Source organism: Silene latifolia, chromosome 11 (assembly GCF_048544455.1).
Source record: "Silene latifolia isolate original U9 population chromosome 11, ASM4854445v1, whole genome shotgun sequence".
In the NCBI taxonomy this organism is placed as follows: Eukaryota; Viridiplantae; Streptophyta; class Magnoliopsida; order Caryophyllales; family Caryophyllaceae; genus Silene; species Silene latifolia.
The window spans coordinates 46,823,704-46,834,396 of record NC_133536.1 but is presented as its reverse complement, the minus strand read 5'-3'; the positions used below and the strand labels follow the sequence as shown (position 1 = coordinate 46,834,396).

At 36.5% G+C, this 10,693-nt stretch overlaps 1 long non-coding RNA gene across 4 annotated transcripts; it reads right to left on the bottom strand.

Annotated features, from left to right (window-relative positions):
- Positions 1-578: 578 nt before the first annotated feature.
- Positions 579-4,526, bottom strand: LOC141611599 (uncharacterized). 4 transcript variants are annotated; one of them, XR_012528672.1, is made up of 4 exons: positions 3,995-4,526; positions 3,720-3,895; positions 3,484-3,646; positions 579-1,082 (listed from the first exon to the last, which is right to left on the bottom strand). It is a non-coding gene; the product is annotated as an uncharacterized LOC141611599 (long non-coding RNA). The 4 variants fall into 4 exon arrangements; XR_012528671.1 differs by having other exon boundaries at positions 3,484-3,609; positions 3,995-4,525; XR_012528673.1 differs by having other exon boundaries at positions 3,484-3,609; positions 3,720-3,892; positions 3,995-4,521.
- Between the last annotated feature and the right edge of the window lie 6,167 nt (positions 4,527-10,693).

Below are 10,693 nucleotides of genomic sequence, written 5' to 3'. Positions count from 1 at the left end.
AAAACCACTTTAGTTTTTCCTCTTATTTTTACCTAAATATACAATAATGTTATTGTTGTTAATTCACTTATTCATTCATCTAAAATTTGAGTTTTAGAGAGATAAAAAGCTTCCTTCTTCCTCCTCCCATAAACCGAAAATATTAAGTGTCTTATAATATTTTTGGGTCAATTTTTACAAGATTAATATTGTACTAGTATTTATAATATTAATTTTAATTAAGTATGTGCCTTGGGTATAAAGCTTTGGGAGAGATCCTATACTTGGATCTTAGTTCTTCTACTAAGGAAAGCACGAGAACAAGAGAGAAAGGTGATCTCTCTTGTGCCCATTTGAACCGAAAATCCAATGTAAGAATGGATGTTTCTTCCTTATTTTGTTTATTTGTTTGCTTGCATAAGATTATTAGTTAATTTTATGACAAATTAAATTAAAACATATATGAATATGTTAAGTATATAGATCTACTTTTCCTTCATTGCCAACCATAAACCTAACCATAGATCCCGTAGAACTTTTGTTAGGCTATATTATGTGTCCTGTTTGTTAATTTCTGACATAATCTTGCTCGTAACAAATTACCCCAAAAAAAATTATGATAAATAGAAAGTGTTCTAGATGTGTGTTGAGTAAGATAACTAGTATGCACTTACATACGTACTTACAACAATAAATTAGTCCTAGCCTACATTTGCATGGAGTAGTTGCATACTTCATATAATATTGCATCCCACGTAGCCATAACTGGTTAGAATAAAGTAGATAAATATATTATACAACGGCTAGAGCTTTGCGCATCCCATTAATTAAGTGTCCTAACATATGCATTTGATCCATTGAGTCTACAGTCCAAAGTCACATTAGGAAGTGCCTGTTTCAAAATAGCAATTATCTCGCATGCAATTTTACCTCGCATTTGCATATAGCTTATACTCGGTAGGCTGTCACTGTTTGGCTTGTGTTCGCTTGTGTCTGGTTGCAATCCGTCTCGTATCATCATGAACCATCATGGGACATTACATAGGTTTTGCATTTAGATAGTTCACAGGTCAGTCCGTCAGTTCGTAATTCTGTCCGTCGGTCTTGCACACAAAAAATAGTTCCGTCCTTCAGTCAGTCACGCGTCAACAGTAATACCAGCACCTAATTTAACTCGACCTTTGCATTCATGTAAAACAAAAAAAAAAACAGGTCCTTGTATACATGTGCATTCACTATTTAATTTAATTCCATTCTAGTCTTGTTATAAAAGAAATAAAATGTTTTTTTAAAAGCTAAGATGTCATGATCCGGGATAGGGAGGAGTAAACGAGACCTAATTTAATAGCCACACTAGCTTGAGAACGAAAGAAGGGTACAGGAAGACTAGACAATGCCAACTCACATGTGGTTTCCATCAAAATTTGATTAAATTAGGACCATCTAAGTCCTTTCTCAGTTGCATATGTATAAAAAAAAAAACTAAGAGTAAGAACAAACATGTCGATAGAACAAGAAAATTCATTCTTATAATCATAATCTCATACGAGTGATCCTGACATTACCTAAAAAAAACCGGTTTACATAAGTGTCTAATTAAGATAGGACCATCCTAGTCCTCTTTGAGTTGCATAAATAAAAAGAAGAGCATATGTCTTTTTTATTAGTCACTTTTTCTACTTTTTACCCTTAACTAGTAGAATAGACTTGAAATACTTTAGGTCGTATCTTTTTAGTGTAGATTAATTGACTTCTTAGAATCAACCTAAACGAGGGCGTGCATTTGACCATCTTTTCCATCTCTGTGGTGTGATAATTCCTTGATCACCGTGTCTCTAACTAGGTGACCTATAGGTTTGGAGACTCCATCTTTCTACCCGATTCGTCAAATTTCCATGACTACCAAATAAGCACAAATTCCTTTCTACCAAATTTATCTAACTTCCCATATCTCAGACTATCAGATGAGCACAAACTCACATGATCAACCGTTTTAGCAATTGTCCATCCATTTCCATTGATGCTAAAAAACTGGCTCAAAAATATTCAAACCAAATTCTTAGAACACGTGTGTCCAAACATACCAACTAAGACAAGGGAGCGCGCACTCCGTGCTGTTAAACCAAGAGAGGTGACCACTAGTCCCTTAGAATGAACTTAAAATGTGAGTCCAAGTACCAATGCAAGCTGAAAAATAATCACACCGAAGATTCTCACAAGTAAACAAAAATTCCAATCAAATTTGCAATCAAATCTAATGTCAAAAGTCTTAAAAATTAAAAAAAAAAAAAATCCAGTCAATGTTGCAATTTTATCCCGTATCAAAAATCTCAAAAATTCAAAAGACAAAAAAACGTTCCAGTAAAAAAAGACAAAAAAAAGTTCCAGTAAAAAAAAAGAAGCTCCAGTCCAAGATGCAAATAAAAATTGCATAGTAGTCACTTTTTCATCTCTCAGACGAGTCAATCAACATTACTTTGTCTCCATTCCTCTTGGGACGATCCTTTCATTCATTTAGGTGAGTGATAGAGGCACACCGGTCTCCAGTGTCTTCTAACACCATGGACCCTTCTACTCCATTCCATTTATCCCCCTCGTTTAGCGTCTAAGAATTCGTGGGATGTACACTAAATTTATACGGTCACATAAGTATTTTGTTTCTATGCTATTAGTTTTTGCTTAATTAGTAGAGCTTGTTACTATAAAGAAGGCAAAACTCATTTTATAATTTAAATCTCAAATTCCAAGTTAAAAAAAAGTGGCATTGCCACAACCCACACCGGGTCGGGGAAAAGAAAAAGAAAAAACAGAAAAAAGGAATAGGGAAAACAGTTATGTTGTACGACACTAAGAAAACACACACCAGAAGAAAAAACAGGGGGCTACCACAACGAGCAGCCTCTGGAGGATTGCGTCAAGGATATCTAAACAGAGAAGCGTTTCAGCCAAAACCAAGGGCCTAAGAGAAAAGTCATTATGCATGTATTAACAATTTAGAAGACAGCTGTGACCAATAATATTGTACGGACTTACAATTTGGTAACAATTCAATAGGCACAACACCTAAGCAGCTACGACTAGAGTACTATGTCCCTTGCTCAGATCATGCTTAATAGCACGTTTTTAAAAAAATTAACAGGACTAGAAATGAGATGTGTCATGTGTCCGTGGTCTATTTTAGGAAAAGAATGCATTGTCAATTAGCTAGTGTTTGCCTCCATTGTCGTAAGTACATTAGCATCTTGCATCATTAGCATCATAAGCACTTTTTCCATTATCAGCATACACTACTTGCGTCATACAGTATATCATAAATTATTTGCATTAATGTCACAATTGCGCTATCAGTTCAGTCCTATTATCAAGCACACAACTTGATTCGTGAGACTAGTAAAATTATCAGCTCAATCGTATTATCAAGCATACGACTTGGCCATTAAAGATGCAAAACGATTAAAAAAGAATGAATTTGAAATCAGTCAATAAAGAGACGGAAATACTTACGATCTGATCAGGAGCTTAAACGCAAGATTGGTAATTTGGTCAAGAATCACAAAATCCGAGGGAGTTCCTTCAACAGTCGCTCGTCGCCAATCAGCTAGGACAATGGCTACGGCGGCCTCGTTTGCACTGATCCCAGAAAACGATTGAATGGGGTTTTAATACTCTGAGCAGAATAGGTGGATCAGGGAAAAAGGGGCAAAAATTTGAAGAGATCAATAGATAAAGGAAGCACTTACTTCGACCGTGCTCCTTCATCAGTCATCCGGTAGCTAATTGGGGATCAAATTGCGGCACACCTCTGCTTATTTCACTCTATCTCAGGAGCTAGCAGAATCGACAATCGCCAGTGCTCCTTCATAAGTCGACTCGTCGTCATTATATTACTCAGACGATGGCTACAACGGCACAGCTGCTGTCGATCGCATCCCATATCAGGATAGTATATTTGAGCAATCATTTAAAGAGCATAAGTTCAAAATCAATCAATCAATAAAGAAAAGGAGGCACTTACTTCGACGATGCTTCGCCATCAGTTATCTAACTACCGATCGGGAGCTCAAATGGTGGCTACGACATTCATCCCGTATCGAAAGCTAGAAAATCGACGGTGCTCCGTTGACAATCATCTTGTTCCCAATCGACATGCATACGCCAACCACGACATAGCTAGCGGCTGGTTTTATTCCATATCAGAGCGTAGTATTGATTAGATCTGCTCCTCCCCATCATCAAATTGAAGAATCAATTAAAAAAACAAAGGAATATAAAAAAAATCATTTAGTCGTCTGGTGAAGGAGGGCCCATGACAAGTTTTGGTAAAGATAAGTTCTAAACAATAGATGAATTAAGGAAAAAATCAAATCAAATTGGAAACATAAGAACGATTTCTGGAATTTATGATGAAATGAAGAAATTAAAAGTTCAATTGAAGAAAAGGGGAAAGTAAAGTTTGGTCAGTTGAATATGAAAGAGGCAAAATGAAATTCATCTTCCCTGAACTTTATGGAGTATTCAATGTATACGTCCATTACAATGTGTGAGTCAACAAAAATGATCCACCTCAATACGGGCAAAATAGATGGCCCACCTCAATTTCTCAACCCGTCTTTTAATCAGTTGTGTCTAACGTACTCGGTTTTAAACCCGCTCATGTAAAATAAAATTTTACACCTCTCAACTTTTGCGAAATAAAGTTTTGCAATTCTCCAGCCCATTTCGTAAAATAAAATTTTGCGATTTTCAAATCTATCTATTTCAAAATAAAATTTTGAAATGAAACTTGGTCGGCAGGCCCTGACATGCATTCGAGTTCTTAAAATAAAATTTTCTAAACTTAATTTTTTGCAAAATAAAATTTTGCAATTTTCAAATCAATTGATCAGCAGGCCCTGACATGCGTTCGAGTTCTTAAAATAAAATTTTTTGAACTTCCCCTTTTTGCGAAATAAAATTTTGCAATTTTCAAAATTATCGGTCGGCGGGCTCTAACGCGCATCTAAGTTTGTAAAATAAAATTTTACGATCTTATCCATCCTTTTTCAAAATAAAATTTTGAATTCCTTGGTCGGCAGGCCCTAACATGCATCTGAGTTCTTAAAATAATTTTTTTTTGAACTTTCCTTTTTGCGAAATAAAATTTTGCAAATCCTAGTTTGTAAAATCAAATTTTACATTCTAATCCCTTTTCAAAATAAAATTTGGAATTCCTCGGTCGGCGGGCCCTGACACGCATTCGAGCTTGTGAAATCAAATTTTGCAGGTTCACCCTTAAGCGAAACAAAGTTTTGCTTTTCCAGATCCAGACTAGTGAAACAAAGTTTCACTATACCAGTTCTCAGATACCAGATTCCAGAGCAGCTAAACAAAATTTGGCTATTCTAGATTCCAGACCAGCAAAACAAAATTTTGCTTTACCCGATTCCAGACCGGCGAAAAAAAGTTTTGCCATGCCAGTTTCCATATTAGTGAAACAAAGTTTCACTAGCTTCATTCAAGATTAGTAAAACAAAGTTTTGCTAAGCAAGCATCCAGATTCCAGCCAGCTCCATTCCCGATTATTAAAACAAAGCTTTGCTAAACCAGTCCCAGATTCCAGCTACTCCATACAGGTAAATAAGAGGCCCAGGTACGTTTCTTATCATTTATCTGTCCCGACCGGACTACTTTGACCTTCGTCTTACTCAGACTCGGTCAAAGTGGGGGCTTCTATAGACACCTCAAAATGTCTACCTAGCCTTTCGGGTACCCGATGATGAGGCTTTAATTTAATGACTAAATGAAAATTGACAATGCTATAATTAAAGGCTCTTTACGCTTATTTTCCAAAATTGCTAAAAATGGCATAAAACCATTCGTAAATATCCGTTCATTCTTTCCGACTTAACAGCCTATTTATAACCAAACCTTACCATTAGTTATCCGTCTTTTGTCAATAGGCCCAAACTAAATGGACATTCTACCTTAAACATTGTTTGACACATACTGGATGTTCACTAGAAAATGGAGCGAGTTTCCTTAATATGCCCAGAACGTGCTCAATGCAAGTATATAGGAAATTAATATTGACGTGCTAGCTTGTGTGTTTGAGTTAAAGATAAACATTCACTATGATAGATAATTACAAGTGCGACAACGGAGGAATTATAGAGGAATCCGAGTACGTAGCAAGACAACTAAAGACAACTCAAGTTCTATTTGTATAATAATTGCAATTCTTATCAAACTTCAGCCAAAAAAGCTAGTATAAATATCAAACGTTGTCTCGTAATTGAGGGAGGACGAAACACAATTCCACGGAATGAAACCGACGCTACATCCATAAATTCTATACTAGACCGTCTCAAATATACTATCCCAGTTTTCATTCAAATCAAACCTTACACATCAAATCATCCCAGTTCCATAAAAGCGCATAAGAGCCGTTAATTTACGACAAAGTTAAAATTCATTAATAGTCAACATCCACATAGACCTGAGGGTACCAATATCAAATACGTTTTCTTTACTCTTTTCATTCATCTTTTATTTATTATTTTCTTTACTTGTCATATTACTTTATAATAATTGTATATAAACTAACCGCGTAGCTTGTCTTGTAAATAATTGTATAAAGTTTGTTACTAACTTTGTTTTCTCTGTCTTATATTCATCAAATATATAATATTATAAATAAATAGTAGAGGTCGTCAGTTTGATGGGCGGTCCAGGTGCCTAACACATTCCCTGACCGTACCTTTACCTCCGAATCCGCAATCTTTGGTTCAGACCGGAGTGACGGATCAGTCCCCATTACAGGGATCAAAAGAGGTCTCTTTCCGTTAACTTATTTTTGTATGTTTTTTATAAAACTTACTGGCGACTCCATATTATTTAAATATTTTCAAAAAGGAGATTTTTTTTTAGGGATCTCACAGCAACTGAATTAGTTAATTTGGTTAAGTTCAGACCTAGATCGGAAGATTGGAATGAATAGACCTGTTATGAGCAATAGACTACACTAGTGAGGGCGGAAGCTAAGCTAGTTGTATTTTAGGGCGGATAACGGACCGGAAGGACCTTTCCTTTACCCTTCTCACATTTGATCGACTGGCCTACCTTTAGCTGATTTGTGTAATACCATGATATCCCGACATCCTGGCATCTCTCTCTTTATTTTCTCTTTACCCTTGTTCTTATTATTTAGTTTATTCATACTCAAACCCCCAAATTGTGACCGTAGACAGACTAGAATTAACAAGTAGATAGTGACCGCCTCCCTGTGGAAATCGACCCTACTTCCGCTAGTTTCTGTTAGTTGTTTTAGGTATTTATTTTTGGTACTAAATAACGGTATCAAATTTTAGCGCCGTTGCCGGAGAGGCAACTATTTTATTTACTTGTTTATTTTTGTCTGTCTTTAGCCTCAAGGGATTTATTCCTTGAGGCAGTTCTCATCTTTTTCTCTAGTGTTATTTTGATAGGCCCTAGTGGTCCTACCTAGACAGATCTAGGTAAAAGATCATCAAAGGGAAGGCTTGAGTACCTTTGATCTTCCACTTATGTTCCATCCTATGGTGTAACAGGTGGTTTAATGTGAGAGATGTGGTGCTGCTGGGCACAATGCCATTATTTGTTTGACTGGGACCGACGAAGTCTATGCGTTTAGGCAGCGCAGACAAGCCATTCATTCTACTGCATATGTGCCGCCACATCCGTTTCAACAACAAGGCTATCAAAAGCCTCCATTCGTCTGGCTACCGCAATAACAAGTTCCTCCTCTCGATAAACAGAAAGAGAAGATTGCTGAATTTAAGTCCTTGGTGAAGGCTATTGCGCTTCGAGCGCAAGAAATTGATACATTTAGAGAGGCTCGTATTAAGGAACTTGAGTCTCAAATAGCTCAATACGAAGACTTCTGCACTGTACATCAACATGAGCTCGATCGAACAAAATTCAACGCTCGATGGAACACTTTGCACTAGGAACCACTAATCGAGCAAATCTCTTTGTTCGATCGAGAAAAATTGAGGAGGAAAGCTCTCGATCGAGTTCTATCATTGCTCGATTGAACACTCTGGCCACGGAGAGCATTGCTATGTCATCTAGGTTCCTTTCTGATGACGATTTTGAAGAAGACAATGGTTATAGTGAATCTCTCCTTTTCAAAGCCGAGCTGGATGCTTTAGAGGCAGCAATTTACGGGATAGAACCCACAAAGGAAGGGAATGAGAAGGTAGCTGAGTCCGGGAATGGTTCTAGCACGGTAGAGGTAATACATTCTTTTATCAATGATTCCGACGTTAGGAGCAACCGACCTGAGGTAATTAGAGATAGCTTTTTGCTTATTGCTATGAATAATAGTAAATTACCTCATTCGACTTATGCTTTATGTTTCAATACTTCACTCCCTCCCAGTTGGGCAAATAAGCTAATAATGTTTCACTATATTTGTCATCGAAAATTTGTTAGGCTGAGACGGTACTTCAGATTGCTCTTATATGCTCCTTTTCTATTTTGGTGCTACTTATGCTCTTGTGTAGAACATGCGTAGGTTTATGATCTCATGCTAAGAGCTTTGAGTTGCTTTGATTGTGACCAACTGGAGTAATTGGATGAAGAAAAGAAGGTCGAGCTGGGACCTGTCTGAAACTTGCTCTGTCTGGGAGGCAACCCGGAGTTTTAAACTTTTCAGTTGTTTTTTCGAACATTTCAGTTTTGTTGTGTGTATAATAAATAGTTTTCAGACCATAGGCTGTGAACAATCTAGGCTTGGTTTTTGGGTCGTATTTGTGGTTGCTTTTTGCGTCTTTGCAGGTGTTTCCTTAATGCCTAAGAGCTACACAATCAGGAGCTTTTGATCGAGCAATTTTCTACTTGATTGAGTGACTAACTCCCTCGATCGAACGTTTTCACACCTCGATCGAGCATCCACAGAAACTACCATTTCGATCGAGTAATTTCATTTCCTTGGTCGACCGCTTTTGCAGCCCAGTGTCCTCGAGCGGGCAGTATATCCTCTCGATCGAAATACCATCGGGTAGATTTGTTTGATTTACTTCCAGTGACACTGATGGAGCTGTTTAGCGACCTCCCATGTTGCAGGCTGGGTTGGGGAGGTTCCTACTTTGCGTATTCTTTTGAGTTTTCCGTAGCTTCACTCTCTTATTTTCAGTTTGCATTTCCTTTCCCTATTTTTGAAGTATAATAAGGGCATTGTATAGTTTGGTTTGGGGAGGTTATGCATCCATATCCGTGTCTGCATTTATGTTTTTTATTGCATTTATGTTATCACGTTTAATTTTTGTATGCATTGTTGTTTATTTTTATAAAAATTCAAAAATCTCATAAAAATTTTAAATTTTTAATTAAATTCAATAAAAATATCACGTTTATTTTAGCATATAGGTCGAGTCGGAACGGTCGAATTTAATGATGAAATTGCACTATAATTTGTCCTTTTGCTTAAGCCTTGCAATAAAATTGATATCTTATTAGCTTTGTCTTATTGCATATCTACGAGTTTATGTTAAAATTTAGGTGAACAAATAGACTTGACCTGAACTTTTGGCAAACTACTTATAATTTATAAGACTTAGAGCCTTATAAACTGGTGTCATTTATGACCAGTTTTATATAGGATTGAGAGTAGTTACTCCTTGCATAACATGTTCATTAATTTGCACTTTTATGAAATTCAATTGCTTTTTGCCTACGTACATTCAGGTTAGTGGTTGGTGTCACATGCAGGGAGGCGCTTACATTCCCCTTTTTCTTTCATTTTTACCCAATTGACTCCACATTTAGCCAAATTTGCCTTTTGACCCTTAACTACACCCAAATTTAGCCTGCCATGTCAAGCTAGTTTGTGTATGCTTTTGCGGTATTTTGTCTATTGATCCGAGTTTGGTTGTATTATATTGATTTGGAGTTGGTAGAAAAGGAAGAAGGAGGATGAGGAAATTGAAAAAAGAAGTTGAAAAAGAAAAAAAAAGAACGTGAAGAAAAGAATGAAAAAAATGAATGATAAAAAAAAGGAAGTTCGATTAATGAAACGGTTTCTCCTATGCTTTATTACTATCTTATGAGGAGTATTTTGTTGGTTAGTGAGTTGTTGTGCCAATTTAAGGGCAGTATGCTTAAATTTTGAGATGGCTAAGAATCGGATATTGTTTAGTATGGTTCCGTTAGGTAGCTAGCTTGACTACTACCTCACATATCCCATAAATGTTTTGCCTTTTCTTACCCATTACCTCACTTTACCATATTTTTGTAAGCCCTCGGCTGTGACAGACCTTGATTGGTTGGAATGTATGTGTACGGTGGCTAGAATTGTCTATCATATTAGCTGCATGCATGTTTATGTGGGTCGTAGTTTAGGTGAGCGACTATTTTCTTTCACTCTTACATTCATATGCTTACCCTTTGCTTCATGAGAGAAGAGTGACCCGTGAGAGTCCATCATTTAGTTCAACTTTATTATAGACATTTTACAACTCGTTTGCATTTGACAGTTTTTGCTATAAGTGTTAGTTTGCTGCACTAAATTGGTTTAAGTGGACAATTTATAGCCAACTCTGAGTTTTCTTTTCTGTTCCATTAGTTTTGTATATAATTTGCTTGGATACAAGCAAAGGTTTTATTTGGCGAAGTTTGATGCGTGCATTTTATATAGTCTTTCTAAGCCTTTTTCGCATGCATTTCTATGCATTTTGTATAGTGTTTAACTACAAAT